General features: G+C 34.7%; 1 protein-coding gene, 1 non-coding gene and 1 pseudogene across 2 annotated transcripts in view; 2 read left to right on the forward strand and 1 right to left on the reverse strand.

Moving 5' to 3' along the window:
- Positions 1 to 21,500, reverse strand: part of LOC131845205 (neurobeachin) — a 508,146-nt gene that overhangs the window by 366,799 nt on the left and 119,847 nt on the right. The window lies entirely within an intron of this gene.
- Positions 1,932 to 2,004, forward strand: Trnaa-agc (transfer RNA alanine (anticodon AGC)). Its single transcript has one exon. It is a non-coding gene; the product is annotated as a tRNA-Ala (tRNA).
- LOC131845192 (large ribosomal subunit protein eL31-like) lies at positions 11,941 to 19,147 on the forward strand (annotated as a pseudogene).

Consider the following 21,500-nt stretch of genomic DNA (forward strand, 5'->3'; position numbering starts at 1 on the left):
TGAAACGAAATTAATTAGCCGCGGATATTAAACTCGGGTGCGGAGAAATTAACACCTTCGCATACTTTCTACGTTCCTAGTCCACTTCACTAATACAATATTTATTTGTATCGTACCGAAAATTTCCTCACTCAGGATTATTCACACGGCGTTAGTCTAGTCCCAACTTAAACAGCTTGTGTTATGGGTACTAGATAACTGATATAAATACCTAGATTTTTTTTTGTAAATAGATACTTACAGTTGGATAACACCCAGACTGATACTAACAATCATACTCACGAATACAAGTGTTTGTACCGAGCGAGGTGTCAGACCCAGATCTTTTTACGTTTTAACGATTTAACATTTCTTAACTCTATATGGGAGTGAGAAGGAAACTAATGTTCATACAGGTCAGGTGGTACAAACATAGCTAGTATCGGAGGAGCACCTAGTCCAAAACACGATAGGAGCTGTAAGTGAAAAGAAAAGTCAAGAAGATAAATATATTAATAGAACGAGGTTAGCCAGTATTACATTACGGATGTTATTCCGAAAATTCCACTACCGCAATACCTTTCGCTAACAAAGTGACTAACTCCGGTGAGAGTTTTCCAACGTGTAATCCATTAACCATTATAACTTTCTATTTTCCTGGTCCTAAATCCTAAACACAATCTCTGAACTTTATACTTTGGTGTACAATTTACATAACTTTATCTAAACTCGAGCAAACCATATCTTGCGACAAAAGAAATTAACCTGTGCAGCGCGCGCCAACTAGGGCAGAAGAGTCGTGATCAAAGGAAACACACGTAGGCTCACCTCCTGTCGTGCTCTGGATACTTAGTACCAAGGGAGGTAAGTATTGTTTGCATGTCGCGGTATATAGGTCACAAGTATCACATCCAACCCCGCGGGCTAAGCTCCCTGCTTACGCAAATATCGCTGAGAAAAAAAGTCGTGATACGAACAACAGTTCGTTTGGTTCGATGGGATTTTTATTTACTGATGTAATAAATAAAATATTAGAAAATAGAGTACGTAATAATTTAATCAATAAAAGACTTATAGAAAAGAAATAACAAAGATAAAAGGATTATCAAATGCAAGTTGATCTCACACGCCGTGGGTTCTGAACAGACAATGTAAATATATTTCTAATTCTTTCTATGTCCAAGGATATATCACATTTATATAAAAGCAATAGAGACTGGATAATAATATTTTAGACCAATCCACTATAATAGACAATGCATGACTGAAGTTACTCTCAGAGTGTTATTTTCGAAACTAATTAGAAAAATCCTTTAATTTTCTGGAATATTTTCATAACGAATGCCTTTTTTACGAAATATTCGATACAGAAACTTAGGATGCGAGTTGTAAAAAAATCTATAACAGTACAATACAATAATGTATATTTTCAAGTAACTGACCATTTACGTGGCTCGACAAAACAAAGGATTTTGTAAGGTTATCAAATCTTTTTCAGTTCACTGAAATCAGTAATACCTAGATGGTTTTGAAATTTCGCGCCTCCATTTGCAAAGAAAGTGAAAATATTAAATTTTCATTATTTTCTTTGTGATTAAGCCAAAAATATATATAAATGACTTAAATTTCAAATCTATAGGACTAGTTCTTTCTGAAATATAGGACTGTGGCATAAGGCTGGGCAAAGATTCAACCATTTGAATTCGGTACCCTAAAAAGGGATTTTGCATTTTTTACGAGGTTAAATAGGATTTTGTCCTTGTTTTGTTCTTTAATAATATAACTTCAAAGATACATTAGGCACTTTAATGTATGCCTTCATGCCTCGTTTGAGAAAGTGAAAGGTACGCAGCGAGCATTTTAATATATTAGACCTCGCCGGCGGCAATGTGACTTGATTTCTTTATGTCCTAACTATAAACTGTAGCTTTAATTTAACAATATTGTCATCAGGGGGCGTAGCTCAGATGGTAGAGCGCTCGCTTAGCATGCGAGAGGTACCGGGATCGATACCCGGCGCCTCCAATACTATTTTTTTGCAAAACATCTAGGCTTCAGCTACAGACGTGTAGCGAAGATTATTTTATGCACACTTAAAATAAATCGTCGCGATTTTTGTTACAAAATTGGCACTGAAACAAACTAAACTGAAAGACGCTGTACCTGATATTTTTTAACTAGAACGACATTTCCTGGAGCTTATAAACCTCGTTGCTGACACACTTTTGTCAACTACTGCCGTAAATGATTGGAATTGTTGCCAAGTTCTAATGTTGGACTTCGGATAGGAAGTGGACTAAAAGGTCTTTTTCAACGGAGGTTGAAACTATTAAAGTTTCAAAAAAAAATTGTAGAATTACGTCAGTAGAGAGACTTAAGAAAAAACAATAACATGTATGCATTTGGTACTAATAAAAATTTTAATACACTCATAATCGACGTCAGCATTAATCATACACAATAACAGTGAATACAGAAACACTATACATACATTTTGGAATTCTGTATTACCACCGCATAAATACACGGACATCATAATTACGTAGTGCAGTGCAGTCCTGAGTTCAATTTAGCACTGAGTACCTTCATTAACAACACGTGTCTCGTCCCAAGAGACACCATTCGCCGACCTACTTCGCATTCATATTATCCTAGTATATGATTACTCAACTGATTTAATGATTAAAGCTTATCTAAAGGATCGAGGTTCAATTCCCGGTAATCTGTACTCGTGTAACTGGAATGATAAGACGGAAAACGGAAAGCCTCAGCTATCAAGTGAATACATATATATATTGACTGATAATTGATGTATAAAGTCTATTTTCGTATAAAATTTTAATGAAATTTGTTTTGGATTGTTTATTTCCGCTTCTTTCTTTTGTAAAACGCAACATATCCCTAAGTCAAATACCCTTACTCATGTGCAGTATACACGTAAATAATAACAAGAAGCCCTACCTTTTTTCTTAGCGAAAAAACGAAGGTCCAAGGGAAAACCCCGTGGGACTATTCGGGGCAAAATTGAATTCGTCGCGGAAACTAATTTTAATGGGGTACAAAGAGCCCCGGGCGCATATTTCCAGGGTCCAAACGAGAAGGACGCATACCTCTGAAATTATACGTACACATATGTAATATACGGTTCATTTTGTTACATTATTTCACTTGAATTATTTATCATTAACTTACGGAAGACTTTGTAAAGTATCTTCTGTCTCTACCTGAGTTTTTCTTATTGCATCCGTCAAACAATTTGCTTTGCAAGTTGTGTCGTGGTTTTGAATAGAATAGCAATTATTGATTAAATTAATATGATTGTTTTTATGAAAATATACACTCTAGAGTACATGGCCACTAAACTGTACTACACATCGGGATGTTCCTGAGCTAATGTAAGTTGGTGTTGCTTTGCTTACCTTCGGATGTTCGAAGTGTGGAAGATGTTCTTCCTAGAAACTAGATCATCTCCTTTTTTTTTCAAAAAATACAGTCCAGTTTCTATTTTTATTTATTCTATTGTTATTCTTAATTTTATTTATTCATCTTGTTGTGTTTGTATATATATAAACATAAATAGTATATAATTGATCAGTGTAGCAAACGATCAAATCAAAATATCCTCAGACATCGTTGGCCAACATCGTTAGAGTAGAAAAAACAAACAACAAAGGGTATCGTTTGGAATGCCATCTGTTGCATAATTTAACATTTATCGCACGAGCATTTTCAGCATATTAAAATATAATTTGTTCTTGACCGAGAAGTATCTGGCGGAAATCATCCATCTCCATCTGGCAAGTTTGACAAAAGTTCCACGTAGAAAACTAGTTAGGTACGTGGAATAAATGCTTTATGTTAACAAGAAGGCCTTCTTACGTAGTGTCATTTAGAAAAATAACCTGAACAAAGGTTAGAATATTTTATAGATAGATATTTTATATAGGACTGTGAACCATATAACGAACAGAGTTCACTGACAATAATTCAGAAGTATCTTCTAATATATAAAACTCAAGTCACAGTGTTTATTATGTTGTAAATGTTTACTCTGTGTTTTCCGCCTAGATCTACATAGATCTAGGCGGATAATTAATATAATTGTTTATTTAATAATAATATACATACATATGTATGTATATTATTACTATATTTATTACTCGCTGTTCCCGCGACTTCGTCCCGAATTATACTTTATTTTTCTAAAATATAAGTTGCCTAAGTTACTACTTATTACATTAACTACCTCTCAATAAAAGTCCAATAAGGAGTAACTAAGGCTACTTTTATTTTAGAAAAATAAAGTTAAATTCCATGAAGACGAAGTGGCGTGTACAGTTAGTAAAGTATAAGAGTATCACATCATCAGTTGTTGTAAGAAGAGTTTGCTAAAAGTTAAAAATAATAGTCTCAGGACAATTCACAGCGCGATCTAGACCCAAGTTAAGCTAGCTAAAGCTTGTGTTATGGGCCAGACAACTGATACAAATAAACGATTTTTTTTTTATAAATACATACGTATTATACATAGTAATACCCAGATCGATACAAACAAGCATACTCATGAATACAAATATTTGTACCGCGCAAGGAATCGAACCCGCGACCATTGTAAGACGGTGTGCTAAACCGCTAACATGCCCCACTAGACGGCGAGATTTCCTTATATTTATTGTAGGTGCTTATCTATTCATCTCGGCTCCATTGTGAGTCCCCATCAATGCTATTGTTGGAACTAAAACGACCTTCCTTGTAACATTTGTTTGCAAAATAAAGAAAATCAAGTCTAGCAACTCCGTCAAACAGTTTGTAGTGTGAAAGGACACTCAAGAGCACTATGTACTTTGTTCTCTTTGTCATCTCTGTCTGCCTGGTACCACTCGACTCAGTCCTATACTAGTACCCACTTCACTTTATTTTGCTTGCGGGTATATTGTTTGTTTTCAGGATGTTAAAAACAAATCTTATAATACGGACTTTTAAACCTCATTTCTTTAAAAAAGTTGCATTTTTTCTTTCTTTTCAATATGTTTGTTTTCGAGATGTTTCAAAACAAATCTGTAATACAGTCTGTTAAACTTCTTCTTATATATATATTTCTCGGGTCACAGTTTTGTTCCCATACTCCTCCGAAACGGCTTGACCGATTCTCATGAAATTTTGTGAGCGTATTGAGTAGGTCTGAGAATCGGCCAACATTTATTTTTCATCCCCCTAAATGTTAGAGGTAGTCCACCCCTAATTTTTTTTTATTTTAAGGCTAAACAACGTTTGCCGGGACAGCTAGTAATTCTCTAAAAATGTAGCAACAAAATTTATTCTCCGTTATAATTGGCTACATTACTTTTAAATAAATTAATTTTGTAATTCGTTTAATAAATTTAACATTTGTAAACTTTATTTCTATTTATAAAATGTGTCATGTGTAATTGTTGAATAAAACATTTATCTATCTATCTAATATTTCTTAAATAAGGGAAAGAAGAAAGAAAGTCAGGATTTTGATGCAGTTTTCAGCAATAGATAAGAGTTATTCAATAGGAAATTTTATATGTATATAACTAAAATTTGTTTCTCTGTAAACAAAGAAACGACATTTAAAGTTTATTACAATTATTATTCAGCTATTATTGTCTTTTTATAATATATTTTATATAACCTTATTCACGAGGCGAGGTAACAGATTGAGCTGGTATGGAATTTATGCGGAGGAATTAGGACCATGTCTTATGGAAACTGTATAATATAAATGTGGATGGATGTAAAGGGAGGGGACGCCCTAAGAAAAGATGGATAGATTGTGTGAAAGATGATATGAATAAAAGAAAGAGTATGTTTAAATATGACGACTGATAGAGAGCAGTGGAAGAGAATAACATACTGCGCCGACCCCAAATAATGGGATAAAGGCAAGGCAATGATGATGATTCACGCACACTTGTTTTTGCACGAACCATTTTTATTTTATTTCTACTGACAGCTCCCTTTGACACACCCTGAAATCAACAGCGAAACGCGCCAAAATTTTAATTGTTGAAATATTTAATTACATTATTATAAAGAATTTCATTATATGTATAATACATATATGTAGAAGGTTTATGTGTTACTAGCATTTGCCCGCGGCTTCACTTGCGTTAATTTATCCCTTTAGGGGTGGAATTTATCAAAATCCTTTCTTAGGGGATGCCTACGTCATAGTAGCTTTATGCATGCAAAGTCTCCGCCCGATTGGTTTAAAATTGACAGTTTCATACAAACTTTCATCACCTATTTATATCCCCTTGGGGGTAGAATTAATTAAAATCCTTTCTTAGCGGATGCCTACGTCAAAACATCTACCTGCATGCCAAATTTCAGCCCGATCCGTCCAGTGGTTTGGGCTGTGCGTTGATAGATCACTATGTCAGTCACCTTTGAGTTATATATATATATATATATATATATATATATATATATATATATATATATATATATATATATATATATAAGCCTTCCACTTGAATTACTATCTATTAAAAAAACCGCTTCAAAATCCGTTGCGTAGTTTTAAAGATTTAAGCATACATAGGGACGGACAGACAGCGACAGCAACTTTATTTTATACTATGTAATGATGATAATGATGATTCTATAAGTCCACTGAATATTGTCTGTACGAGATTTCTTTAAGCAATAAGGCCGCCTCTTATTAAGCATATTTATATTAAAATATTTTTTTTTTAATATTTATCTGTACTATAAAGAGTTATTACTATGTTTTTTTTTAAAGAACATAATTGCAAGTCTTTATTAAAATTAACACGACGTTTTTGCTGTGATTACATTCAATCCAGTTATTAGTTATTATATTATATTAATACAGTACCATAACGTAGTAACTAAATACAAAGTAAAAAAAAATGATTTCAATAAACATTTTTTTAGAACAACACGTTTATTTGGTCAATTTACACAACGCTATCTTAAAATTTTGATATCATCATTTGCTATTAATTTTATAATAATATCTTAGGACAATTCACACAGCGCCATCTAGTCCCAAGCAAAGTAGAGCTTGTGTTATGGGTAGCAGACAACTGATATAAATACATAATTTTTTGTAAATACATACATAGAAACCACTGAAACCGACACAAACATTATACCCATGAATACAAACATTTGTACCGTGCGAGGAATCGAACCCAAAATGTGTGTGTTAAACCACTAGACCACCGAGGTCTGTGAAGAGACCAATGCAATTGCAGTCTAGAAAATATACCAGATTTTTAGGGTCTAATAAAACAAACACGAGTGAGGTTTAAGAATAGAACCAATACTTGCATCACAAGACAATTTTATCACAAGTAACTAGTTACGTTCCGATACTATAGTAACGAGTATCGGTACCGTTGTTACTTTTTCAGATCTAATTAAATAATGTATAACTTACTATCACATAATATCGAGACAGAATTATTAAAAAAATCGCCTAAAGAGAAATGTAAATGCTATGATGAAGGCGCCCTCTACCGCAAGTTCAGGAACTGATTTACTCGTGAAAGCAAAAAAATAAAATAGCGCCCTCTGTTGTACATTCACACAAATTGTTGGGAATTCTTAGCGTTCTAAAATAGCAAGTAAAAGTAAAGTTTGAGAAAGCAAGTAAAAGCAAAGTTCTAGAACCTTCACTTGTGAGTTTTGAAGTGATTTAGCAGTTCCTTATAAATCTCATAGATGGCGCTTAACAAAAAAAAATTTTACGGAAAGTGACAATAAGTGAAATTTCTCTCTAAGTATATTTAGATTACTATTATTATTATAATTGATTATTTCAATATTATTATTTAATATATGAGTTACCTATATGCACAGCACGTACAACGATAACTTACCTGAAAAAAAAAGAAGAAAAATATTAAGCTAACATTTTTTACATTACAACCAAACATTTTACCTTACGTCAGGTCGGAATAAGTGAGAAATAGTAACTAAAGAAATAATTATCATTACTAAAAGACTAACAACAATAGAATTAGCAGTAAATTTTTAATTGTGTTTAAATTAAGACAATCGCTAAATAATTAATGTGATTATTAAAAAGAAACTATATATTATTTGTATTTTAACTGTACATCTGTATTGTATTTTATTTTATTGAGTATTTTGTATTTTTTTCTACGTAATTGAGTATCTACTTTTTATTTTTGTTGTTATTATTACTGTGTATATTATGTATCTTTTATCTAAACAAAATTATAACGCAATAAAGACGTTTACCATTTTTTTTTTTCAATTAATACTCGATTATATTTGTTTAATTGATAAACTTCAATATCGTTTGGACATCATTGTAACAAATTGTGAAAAAAACTTTTCACATACAAACACATTATTACTAAGATGAGATACATGAATAACTATAAGAAAAATATACTACAATAAGACATAGGATAAAAAATTACAGTACGTATAAAAAATATACTCGTAATGTCAGTACGACGTGCACTTGAGTACAATCATACAATTTTAATCTGTGGCACTAAATGAAATTTCACGTTTTAACGTTTACGACTATAACATACAAAATACTAGAATTTGTCTATACGTTAAACTTTAGCTTGTATGTATACTATGTAAGAACCATCGTGCTGTTCAAATTTGAGCTTTAACATCAAGCTATTAGGTACTACATTCTAGAAATACATTCCAACCGACTTTAAACTAAAAAATGGTATTTCAGTTTATGGTAATAGCTTACAAGTTTGTACGTATCCATTAAAACTATAAAGAGACAGAGTACAACCTTTGAGAGCTGTCTCGGTTTTATCATATGTTTTTTTATAGCACAGGAGACAAACGAGCTTGCGGCTCACCTGATGGTAAGTGATTACAGAATACAACCTTTGAGAACATTGCTGTCTGGGGGAAGGGGATTGTTAGTAATGGGAACTAGTAACTCCCATTGCTAGCCATGTACCATGTTAGGTCGACCTCCACGCGGTTCCCCCTTGAAACCATCGTAATAAATTCTTGGAGAATTTGTCAGGATGGGCTAACTGACCTGACCTCATGTTCATCTTATTATCCTCCACTGGTGCCCCGCCAGCGTAAACCGTTAGCGCAGGCGGGTGCAACATTCCATTATCATACATAACAAAAAAAAAACATTGCTGTCTTGGTTTATCATGTTTTTATAGCACAGGGCACAAACGAGCTTGCGGCTCACCTGATGGTAAGTGATTACAGATACAACCTTTGAGAACTTGGCTGTCTCGGTAAGATCATGTGTTTTTTATAGCACAGGGGATAAACGAGCTTGCGGCTCACCTGATGGTAAGTGATTACAGATACAACCTTTGAGAACTTGGCTGTCTCGGTAAGATCATGTGTTTTTTATAGAACAGGGGATAAACGAGCTTGCGGCTCACCTGATGGTAAGTGGACTGCCGCCCATGAGCACCCGCAACACTAGGGGAATTGCAAGTACGTTGTCGGCCTTTTAAGTAGGAATAAGCTCTTTGAAGGTTTCAATATCGTATCGGCTCGGAAATACCATTGCTGGAAGGTGATTCCACAATGTGGTTGTGCGAGGCAAAAGTTTCTAGAAAACCGCACTGTGGAGGACCGCCATTCATCCAGATGATCAGGATGGTATTACAGTATCTGGCAGGGTTATAGCAGCCATTGATTCTTATTGGTGCATTCGTTAACATTTTAGACCGTACCGTACTGTAACGTATAATACTAGGTATCGCCCGCAACTATCTTTGCTTTTTTTTTAGATAAAATACAGAAATTATTACTAAAAGACCAGTTCGTAAAACATTGCTATCTTGTTTCATTATGTTATGTCCACTACATATAAATAAAATTGGAGCGTCTGTTTGTAATATTGAAATAACTGTTTTTTACTACATGCATATGAATATAAATACGGTATATACACCAAAATAACATTTTCTACAATTTTTGTTCTGTCTGTCTGTTTGTTCCGGCTAATCTCTGAAATGGCTGGGCCGATTTTGACGGGACTTTTTTGGCAGGTAGCTGATATAATAAGGAGTACATTAACCTACTTTTATTATAGAAAAATAAAGTTAAATTCCACGCGGACGAAGTCGCGGGCACAGCTACTATCAAAAACAACGTCAGTATTTATTGTTAAACAAAATTGTTCACTACCAGCCTTTGCTACATAAAAATAACATAGCATTAAAATGATCATCATCGCAGTCCGGAAGACGTCCACTGCTGGACATAGGTCTCTCCCAAAGATCTCCACGACGATCGGTCCTGTGCTGCTCGCATCCAATGCCTTCCAGCGATCTTACCAGATCGTCGGTCCACCTTGCTGGAGGCATTCCCACGCAATTTCTCCATTAACATGATAAATAATACTAAATATTAACACGGCATACAAATGACTACATTAGTCTATATTAGGTCGGTGGCTTCACAGACAAATATTACAGCTGCCCAAACTGCATTATTAGCATGGAAAATAACTAAGAATATATTTTTGAATGAATGAATGAATGAATGAATGAAACTTTTTATTTATTAACTTACAAAAAAATTAAGAGTACATTTTTGAATGAATGAATGAATGAATGAATGAAACTATCGTTCCTCTCACAGAAAATACAGTTAAATACACAATCATTAAATAGTACAAAACAAAGTCGCTGTCGCTGTCTGTCCGTCCCTATAATTAAATCCTTCTCGTCCCTTAAATCTTTAAAACTGCGCAACGGATTTTGAAGCGGTTTTTTTAAATAGAGTAATTCAAGAGGAAGGTTTATATGTATAATACATGTACACATGCATGCGGAGCCGGATAATGTGTAAAGCTACTAACTCCAGCTTCGCACAAATGTACCTGTAATATACATATAAACCTTCCTCTTGAATCACTCTATCTATTACTAAAAACGGTATCAAAATCCATTGCGTAGTTTGAAAGATCTAAAAGACCAGACAGCAGACTTTATTTTGTACTATGTAATTATTACTACCTAGGCTGCCTTTTAAGTCTTGTCGTTTGCCAACCTCCCGCGTTTATTAAAAAAAAAAGCATATGGCATTTACATCTTTTTGAATTTAGAATTCGAAAACAAAAGAATGTTTTCAGATTGGTCGAATAGTTTTATTGTATCGTCTATTCAAAGGTGACAAGTCAGTTATAAAAATGGAAATCATTAAGGAAAATTTGCGTGCGATAATTTTTTACAACTATTAAAGGGGATTATCGCGACTTCAGTGATTTGAGGAAATCACTTCTGTGTTTGCTGATGTAGCACCATGTCGTAGGACTATAGAACGATGGTATATAGAATTTCAACGTGGGCACTCTAGCCTCAGTGACAAGCCACGTGAAGGTCGTCCAAAAACCGCCATGACGCAAGAGAATATTGCAGCCGTGCGGCAACTAATCCTCGAAGATCGTCATGTGACATACCGTGAGATAGAGGCATCCGTGGACATTTCAGGGACCACTGTCCAAAAAATCCTGCATGGAGAACTTGGCGTAAGAAAGTTGATCTCTCGTTGGATACTACATTTACTTAGCGACGACCAAAAAATAGCCCGTGTTAGTTGGTGTCGCAAAACTCTGCAGCGATTCAACCGAGGAGAGTCAAAGCATGTTTATGATATGGTTAGTGGTGACGAATCTTGGATATATGCTTACGATCCAAATTCTAAGCAGCAGTCAACTGTTTGGGTCTTCCAGGATGAGCCAAAACCGACCAAAATCATTCGCTCACGGAGCAATAAAAAAAAATAGTTGCCTCGTTTGTGGCAAAGGGTGGTCATGTCGCCACTATTGTACTAGAAGATTGCAAGACGGTTACCGCTGACTGGTATACCACTGTTTGTTTGCCACAAGTTATCACCGAATTTTGAAAAAACAATTCAAGACGTCGTATGATACTGCACCATGACAATGCAAGTTCGCACACCGCCCGTCAATCAAAGATGTATTTGAGCACCCAAAATGTCGAAATTTTGGATCATCCGCCTTACAGCCCTGACTTAAGCCCTAACGATTTTTTTACGTTCCCCAAAATTAAGAAAAGTCTTCGTGGTCAACGTTTCAGCTCACCCGAAGAAGCTGTTGACGCGTACAAATCGGCCATTTTGACTACCCCAACTTCGGAGTGGAATAAATGTTTTAAAAACTGGTTTGAACGTATGCAAAAGTGTATTAAATGTCGCGGAGAATATTTTGAAAAACAATAAATGATAATGATCTATTAGATTATCTATACTTATTTCAAACGACACAACTTAAAAGGCAGCCCAACGGCTGAATGGCTAGAATATAGAATGGCTTTTAAAATCGTTTGTGTTCAACCGACTTTGAAAAAGACGGGTCGGACATAACTAGATGGGTAAAAAAATAGAGTTGTTCTTACATTACGATGGTTTTGATATCGGTTGTGTCTTCAACCGATTTCGAGAAAGACGGACCGAATCTAAAATTAGAAGGGTAAAATAAATATTAGGCATGTATATATTACAGGGTTGTTCTTATAAATAATGTAGAGGGGCGGCAGGCTAGCCCTGACCGCATAGAATTAGACGCCACTTGTGTCGCCCACTGACACTTGTGAGTATTTTGGGTGTATGTGTACATTAACCCAAATGCTACAGCAAGGGGGAAGGTAATTGGTAGTAATGTCATGACCCCATTACTAGCAATGTGCCATGTCAGGTTGACCTCCACGCGGTTCCCTCTGGAAACCATCGTGATGAATTCCTGGTGAATTTGTCACGATGGGCTAACTGATCTGACTTCATGTTCATCTTATCATCCTCCACTGGTGCCCCGCCAGCGTAAATCGTTAGCGCAGGCGGGTGCAACATTCCATTGTCATCCACTAAAAAAACATGCTACAGCAGAATCATTACATAGTATAAAATAAAGTCGCTGTCGCTGTCTGTCCCTATGTATGCTTAAATCTATAAAACTAAGCAATGGATTTTGAAGCGGTTTTAATAGATGAGAGATTCAAGAGGAAGGTTTATATGTATAATACATGTACAACCGAGCAAAGCCGGGGATAGTAGCTAGTACATTATATAATTAACTAACTGTTCCCGCGACTTCGTCCGCGTGGAATGATTTTTTTTTTTATAGTTAAACATTTTTTTAAACTAAAAGTAGCCTAAGTTACTCCTTATTACACCAGCTACCTACCAAAAAAGTCACGTTACAATCGGTCCAGCCATTTCAGAGATTAGCCGGAACAAACAGACCGACAGATAGACAGACAAAAACTGTAAAAAATGTTATTTTGGTGTATGTACCGTATTTATATTCATATGCATGTAGTAAAAAACGGTTTTTACATTATTACAAACAGACACTCCAATTTTATTTATATGTATAGATGTATAGATTAGAATGCCTATTTATGGCGGATTATTTATATAATAATAATAATAAATAAATGGTCCAGCCACAGCACCATATAGTCCCATGGTAAGTATGGTATGGAGCTGGTGTTATAGGTACTAGACAACTGATATAAATACATAGATATATTTTTTTAATTACACACATAATATACATGGAAAACACCCATAGCGATACAAACAATCATACTCATGAATACAAATGTTTGCACCGTGAGAGGAACTGCTACCTTCGTGAAAGTAAAGCGGAGTACTTAACCGCTAAACCATCGGGGCCGTCATATACATGGAGTTATTTAACTCTAGACAACAATTCGTTAGTCCATTGCGTGACAACGAAACACTAGAACCAAAACCTAGACCACAGGAATTTAATAAACGTATAAAAAATCTATACATATAAATAAAATTGGAGTGTCTGTTTGTAATATTGAAATAACCGTTTTTTACTACATGCATATGAATATAAATATGTTACGTATACTGATATATTATTTGTTACAATATTTGTCTGTCTTTATTTATATTATTAACCGGGTCTTAACACGAACTAATTTTATAACAAATAAAGGTATTTACCTTTCTCCTAGTTCGTGTTTTAATTTTAGGACTCCAATTAATAACAAATTATGTATATAAAACATGAAAGTTCAAAAATAACTTTTGTCTGTCTGTCTGTTTGTTCCGGCTAATCTCTGAAATGGCTGGACCGATTTAGACGGGACTTTTATTGGCAGGTAGCTGACGTAATGAGGAGTAACTTAGACTACTCATATTTTAGAAAAATAAAGTTAAATCCCAAACGAAGTCGCGGGAACAGCTAGTACATAAATAAATATAAAAATGTATAAAACAAATCTCGAGATGTACACAATACATTCCATTATAATAATAATAATAATAACAATAAAAACAGAAGCACAAAATGCGACGGCAATACATCAAGGCCGGTAATGGTTCATGACAAGAGCGGCGGCAGGTGTTACTAAATCATAGTCGTCCATTACCGACGTGTGTGGCCCGAGTTACAAGCGGTAGCGGATTATGTTCAGTTAGTAAAAACGAGTAGAGCAGTTCACTGCTAGTTATAGCAACAATATCTTTATGATTAATATATAAAAGTTCAAGCAGACAGTATTCATATAATCAGGCTATAATTTCTTACAACATATTTTTAAAAATAGGGGATGAAAGTTTGTTAATTTTAAAACGATCGGGCTGAGACGTTGCATGCATAAAGCTACATCTAGCCCCACGCTAAGCAGAGCTTGTGTTATAGATACTAGTCAAATGATACAAATACTGATTTTGCCATTCCACAGAGTTACTTGCTTTATATTTGACGACCTCGGTGGTCTAGCGGTTTCGCATACAGCTTTATCCCCTATTTTATACCCTATTTTTAAAAATATGTTGTAAGAAATTATAGCCTTATTATATGAGTAGTGTCTGCTTGAACTTTTATATATTAATCATAAAGATATTTTCATTCATATAAAATAGGGGATGAAAGTTTGTCAATTTTAAAACGATCGGGCTGAGACGTTGCATGCATAAAGCTACTATGACGTAGGCACCCCTTACGAACGGATTTTGACAAATTCCACCCCTAAAGGGATAAAAAAACGCGAGCGAAGCCGCGGGCAAAGGCTAGCTTACATATAAAGAGTAACTTAGTGGCACTTGGTGCGCAAAAAACTACATTGTTCCGAATTAATCACAGCACACTGGCAGCAAACAGTCCACAGTGCACCTCATATTTGCACTTGTCCTTTTATTTCAACGCCGCTGGCTAAAGCACTCAGCAAAACAAATAAAATAAGTGTGTCTTTGTTCCTTTATCACAGTACTAGCTGTGCACGGGACTTCGTCCGCGTGGAAAATACATTCGATAGCATAAAATATTTAATAATTCATACACAAAAAAGTTAAAGAAAAATTTCATCATTTTAGCTTCAAAAATTACGCATTTCTATACACACTTTTATTTTGAAGGGTAAAATTTTGACAAACTTTGAATATCACATTTATTTATATTCACCTAGCTACTCGCCCCGGAATCGCCCGGGCGTACATGTATTATACATATAAACCTTCCTCTTGAAACAGTCTATCTATTAAAAAAAACCGCTTCAAAATCCGTTGCGTAGTTTTAAAGATTTAAGCAAACATAGGGAGACACAGCGACAACGACTTTGTTTTATACTATGTAATGATAAACTGTCTAAAAAATAAGTTAGCTTCTAGTTTTAAAAATGTCGATATTTCCATACACCCTTTTACCTCTCCTTCCAACCTTATAACCACTGTCTCGCATTATGACAGTAGCCTATGTCCTTTCTTAGGCTATCTGCGTATCAAATTCCATTTAAATCTGTTCAGTGGTTTTGGCGTGAAAGCGGAACAGACAGAGTTAATTTCGCATTTATAATATTAGTTCGCATTTAAACAAGCGAGCGACTGCGTTGCTTTTTTGTTCCACAAAAACCAGACGGGCCCCGCTCCGCTCGCCACACTGTCCGCACCCGTTGCAATACTTTGTTATAGTAAAACGTGCCACAAGCTCCAGATCAGGCTATTTTCTAAGGTGTAGCTGAGAAAATCTGTGCACTGGAAATTGGATATCGCCGTAAATGAATTTCAATTTAATAAATATCAGACTACTATAATCTCAGGACAATTCACACAGCGCCATCTAGTCCCAAGTTAAGGTAGCTAAAGCTTGTGTTATAGATAGATAGATAACTGATACAAAAATATGTTTATTTTTCGTAAATACATATATATTATACATAGAAAACACCCAGACCGATACAAGCAATCATATTCATGAATACAAATGTTTATGCCGTGCGAGGAATGGAACCCGCGACCATCGGACGTAAAGCGGTATGCGAAACCGCTAGACCACCGAGGTAGTCAAATATAAAGCAAGTAACTCTGTGGAATGGCAAAATCAGTATTTGTATCATTTGACTAGTATCTATAACACAAGCTCTGCTTAGCGTGGGACTAGATGGCGCTGTGTTAATTGTCAAGAGTTATTATTATTATTCTATTAAATTGTAAGCTGCTTAAAATAAACGTCTCGACGACCCAGGACAGATGTGCCTGGCGAAGGACTAGGAGAGCCGAACCCAAATGAAATGAGAATAGGCAGAGAGAGAGAGAGAGAGAGAGAGAGACAAATTTCAAGCTACTTGACAATGAAAGGCTTGGGACATTTTCTCTCTACTTACGTAAGTATTTTTCACTTTAACATTGTATATCCTTTCCCCTACTCTCGATATACAATATAATTTAAATTTACAATATAATTCTATATAACTAAAACATCTAGTCCAGTATGACATTAAAACAAAACATAATTTGAGAAGTGGGAGTATGAAATTAAAACAAAACATGATATTAATATATAGTTTATTTTTTGTATTCTTTAATCAAAACTATAAAAACAAAATTATATAATACTAGCTGTACACGCGACTTCGTCCGCGTGGAATTTAACTTTATTTTTCAAAAACTAAAAGTAGCCTAAGTTACTTATCAGCTACCTGCCAATAAAAGTCCCGTCAAAATCGGTCCTGCCATTTCAGAGATTAGCCGGAACAAACAGACAGACAGGCAGAAAAAAATTGTAACGAAATGTTATTTTGGTACATATACCGTATTTATATTCATATGCATGTAGTAAAAAACGGTTATTTCATTGTTACAAACAGACATTCAAATTTTATGTATATGTATAGATGTCACTTCACTGTCTACCATCTTACCATTAAAAAATTGATCCTTTTATAAATAATTTAATTACACAATTCTACAACACCCACGCACCCCTAACTCACTTGAGCTACGGAAATGAGCCGCTTGATCACACGTATAACGTAATTGAATACATTTCCTCTCGAAACGCAACAAAAATATTAAATTACACAATTCGTCATTTATCTCCGGAAAACGCATTTCCAAATGGAATTAAATTATTCTATTATAAGATAAAATTAACGCAATATTATTAATATAAGATTTTCATAGTTCTTGATATATGATAGCGTAGCCTTCGCCCGCATCGCACTTACTAAAGTGACGTTTATCATTTTTTACTGTGACGTGGTCGTGTGGAATTTCATGCTCACTAAAATGCGGCTGTGGCGGCGTGGTGGGCCGGGTCGTTAAAATATGGTCGAGCGCAGTGATGGCTGGCTCATCCGTCATACTCGTGAACGAGTGCTGCTTGTAGGGACTGGTCTGCTCTTATCACTACGACTGATTTAAAAATTCTTTCTTAGTGCTTGTTGGAGTTTGTATTCACCGTTACGATATATGTAAACTTTTATGCATGCAAAGTTCTTCTCAGCTTTCCGAACGAGTGGTAGATAAAAAACAAATTGTTATGACTATTCAAAAGTGCTTTTAAAATTGACAAAGTTTCATTATTCTTAAAAATTAACGTTATTAATATAAGACTAACTCACCCTTCGCCTGCATCGCACTTACTTGACGTTTATCATTATACTAGCTTTTGCCCGCGGCTGCGCTAGCGTTAATATATCCCCATTAATAAAAATCCTTTCTTAGCAGATGCCTACGTCATAACATCTACCTGCATGCCAAATTTCAGTTCGTCCAGTGGTTTGAACATCTACCTGCATGCCAAATTTCAGTCCTATCCGTCCAGTGGTTTGGGCTGTGCGTTGATAGATCACTATGTCAGTCACCTTTGAGTTATATATTTAGATTTCGCCCAATTTACATAATATTTTTTTAATTTATAGCCTAATAGCTTTTATCCGCGTATTCGCTCGCATGTTTTTTTTGAATAAATTTATCAACTATTCATTTTAACACCTCCAAGAACATGTGTACAAAATTTCATGATGATCGGTTCAGTAGTTTTTGACATTTATAATATTAGAAGGATGTGTGATCTAAACTGTAAAACATCCAGTTTTTCCATAAAAACATCCATCCATACTCAGAAACTTACGCGTTTATAATATCAGTAAATATTTAATGGATGATAAATGATACTCTGCATCTGTCTGCGCTAACGGTTTACGCTGGCGGGGCACCAGTGCAGGATGTTAATATGAGATAAGGCCAATCATGACAAATTCACTAGGAAGTATTCACGGTGATTTCCAGGGGGAACCCCATGAAGGTCAACCTGACCCCATTGCTAGCAATATACCATATATTGCTAGCAATAGGGTCATCAGTCCACATTACAAACAATCCTTTTTCGTGTCTGCTTTCTGAACCACAGTCGGAGAACATAAAGGAGAGAGGAAAGGCAAATCTGCTATCAATGAAATTGTGACTCGTGAATACACAGTAAACTTACATAGACGTCTTTATGGTGTTGGTTTTAAGAAACGTGCTCCACGGACCATCAAGGAAATTAGGAAGTTCGCTGAAAAGCAAATGGGTACTCCCGAGGTTTGAGTTAATACTCGTTTAAACAAATACCTCTGGTCAAAGGGTGTCAGGAATGTTCCATTCAGAATCAGAGTTCGATTGCCAAGAAGGCGTAATGATGATGAGGGCTCTGCACATAAATTGTTCACACTTGTGACCTATGTACCAGCCTCTATTAAAGTCAATGTCAGGAATGTTCCATTCAAAGTCAGAATTAAATTGTCAAGAAGACGTAATGATGATGAGGGCACATAAATTGTTCACACTTGTGACCTATATACTAGCCTCTATTAAAGGCTTGCAGACAGAAAATGTTGACCCTAGCCAAGAACAAACTTTTTAATAAAGATTGAAATGGGTGAAACTGTTTTGACATTTGTTTGTAAACTGCAGACGATTTTTTACTATGTCAATATACAAGAGGGGGATAGGGGATTGTTAGTAATGGGAACTAGTAACCCCCATTTCTAGTAATGTACTATGTTCAATCGACCTTCACGCGTCTCCGTCTGGAACCATCCTGATAAATTCCTAATGAATCACGATGGGCTAACTGCCCTGACATCATATTCATCTACATCCTCAACTGGTGCCCCGCAAGCGTAAACCGTTAGCGCAGGCGGGTGCACCATTCCATTATCATCCATAAAAAAACATACAAGAGCGTAATAAACACTGAGTAGTACTTCTAAATGGTAATGATAACACATGTCACATACCACACGACTCAGAATAAATTACGTTTATAGCAAATTAACTCTGTTTACTCCATCATTTCCGGGAACAACTTTCTATTATATATTTATTGAGACTACGACTCGTTCAATAATTCAATATTTACACAAAACCAATAACGTTTAAGCAAAATATAATAATAAATTTACTTCTTACATTATTAATAATAAATAAACGTTATATTTAATACATAGTAAATGAAGCATTAAGAAGCAGACCTCAAAGCTTAAAATTGTGTACATAGTTGTTTAATAATTCAATATTACTTCCTTATGTTTATGTAGTCCTGGTACAGCAAAATGGAATTTCAACAGTTTGTCTCTCTGGTATATTATATATTATAAGTTATGTCTGTCTGTTTCTTGCTATATACAATTCAGTATTTACATAAAGCTAACGTTTTACCGTAATATAATATAATAAATTTACTTCTTACATTATTAATAATAAATAAACATTATGTCTAAATAATGCTGAATAAATGTCGTCTATTATTAAATGAAGCATTAAGAAGCATAGCTCAAAGCCTAAAATTACATAGTTGTTTAATAATTCAATATTACTTTCTTATGTTTATGTAGTCCTGGTACAGCAAAATGGAATCTACCATTTTTCAAAAGGAGTCTGTTTGTCTGTATTCTTTCTATATATTAATTCAGTATTTATACAAAACCAGAAGTTTTAGCATAGTATAATAATAAATTGACATTTATTTATTATTAATGTAAGAAACATTAATAATAAAAAAATATTATAACTAAATACATAGTAAATGAGGCATTAAGCAGCAAACCTCAAAGCAGAAAATTGTGTACATAGTTATCTAATAATTTGATATTACTGTCTTATGTTTATGTAGTCCTGGTATAACAAAGTGCAATTTCATTTTTCAAAAGGAACGCGTCTGTATTTGTCTATTAATGGTCTATGTTATGTCTGTCTGTATTCTATCCACATATATAAAGAGACATAATTAATTGTGGACAGAAAACAAGAATTCCTGTATTAAATATGTAAATAATTAGATGAATTGTTTGATATGATACCTACGGCTATCTTTCACCATCGCATCGGGAATTCATCCCCACACGCTGGAACCTAAGTGGTCTCGGACAGTGCGGTTTCAGAGGAGCTTCCTCCCGCGTACATTTAGATTGTGGAATGAACTATCTGCCGAGGTTTTCTGAAGAGACTACAGGATGAGGTTTTTCAAGATATTAAGGTTTCTTGAGAGTCGGAAGCGCGCACGTGACACCCCTGGTGTTTCAAGCGTCCACAGACTATGGTAAACGTTTACCATCATATGAGCCGTTTGATTGTTTACCGACGTCGTAGCATAAAAAATTGGTCTTAAACGACATTTTTTACTCTTATATTGATATCGTTGATTCTATCACTTATATTTGAGTTTAATTTCGTTTGATTGTTTGCCGACAGTTGGAGAATGTGTTAAGTTTTATGTATGAGCTTGTGGCGCATGAAAAACGAATAAAATTTAATTAATAAAAAAAAAATTATGTATGTCATATAATAATATATTTATGTGGGTGTAAAGGAAACCAGGAAATTTGTGTGTATAAAATATATTATGCAAATCTATTTAGGGCCAGGAAGGGAAACCGAAAGGGACAATCATGTTCATTAGTTTGGTATTTTAAATATAAAGTTATAAATATAACACAGACAAAATAAGTGACTTGTATTACATTTATACTTTATATAATATGTTTTATTTTATGATCAATCCATATCAAAATCAGTGTAACATTCTGTAAAGCATTACTAATCTTGAGAACAAAGGTATCTTATGATTACATAGTATAAAATAAAGTCGCTGTCGCTGTCCGTCCCTATGTATGCTTAAATCTTTAAAACTACACAACGTATTTTGAAGCGGTTTTTTTTAATAGATAGAGTGATTCATGAGGAAGGTTTATATGTAGAATGCATGTACACCCGTG

Source organism: Achroia grisella, unplaced genomic scaffold (assembly GCF_030625045.1).
Source record: "Achroia grisella isolate CSIRO2021 unplaced genomic scaffold, CSIRO_AGI_Agris_v1 utg460, whole genome shotgun sequence".
Taxonomy (NCBI): Eukaryota; Metazoa; Arthropoda; class Insecta; order Lepidoptera; family Pyralidae; genus Achroia; species Achroia grisella.